We start from the raw sequence: 227 nt of genomic DNA, 5'->3' as shown, positions 1-227 counted from the left end.
AAAGAAAAAAAAACTGCTGAAACGAGGCAGCAAACCAATGATAAATCAGGAAATGAAGTTACAACCTGTGAAAAGGGGCGTGACGTGCGCGCAGAGTAACGTGGGCATGAGAACACAAATGGACTATTTGAGACCATAACAAATGACAGATGTTAATTACCTCTTTTTTTAAACCTGTTAATTGTTCAGTAAAAAAAATATATATATGTTTGCAGTCCTTCCGGTCG

At 37.4% G+C, this 227-nt stretch overlaps 1 protein-coding gene across 1 annotated transcript in view; it reads left to right on the top strand.

Annotated features, from left to right (window-relative positions):
* Window positions 1-227, top strand: part of LOC119585346 (zwei Ig domain protein zig-8-like) — a 61,944-nt gene that overhangs the window by 4,592 nt on the left and 57,125 nt on the right. The window lies entirely within an intron of this gene.

This window comes from Penaeus monodon, chromosome 19, assembly GCF_015228065.2.
Source record: "Penaeus monodon isolate SGIC_2016 chromosome 19, NSTDA_Pmon_1, whole genome shotgun sequence".
Taxonomy (NCBI): Eukaryota; Metazoa; Arthropoda; class Malacostraca; order Decapoda; family Penaeidae; genus Penaeus; species Penaeus monodon.
This window is presented reverse-complemented; position numbering and strand designations above follow the sequence as displayed.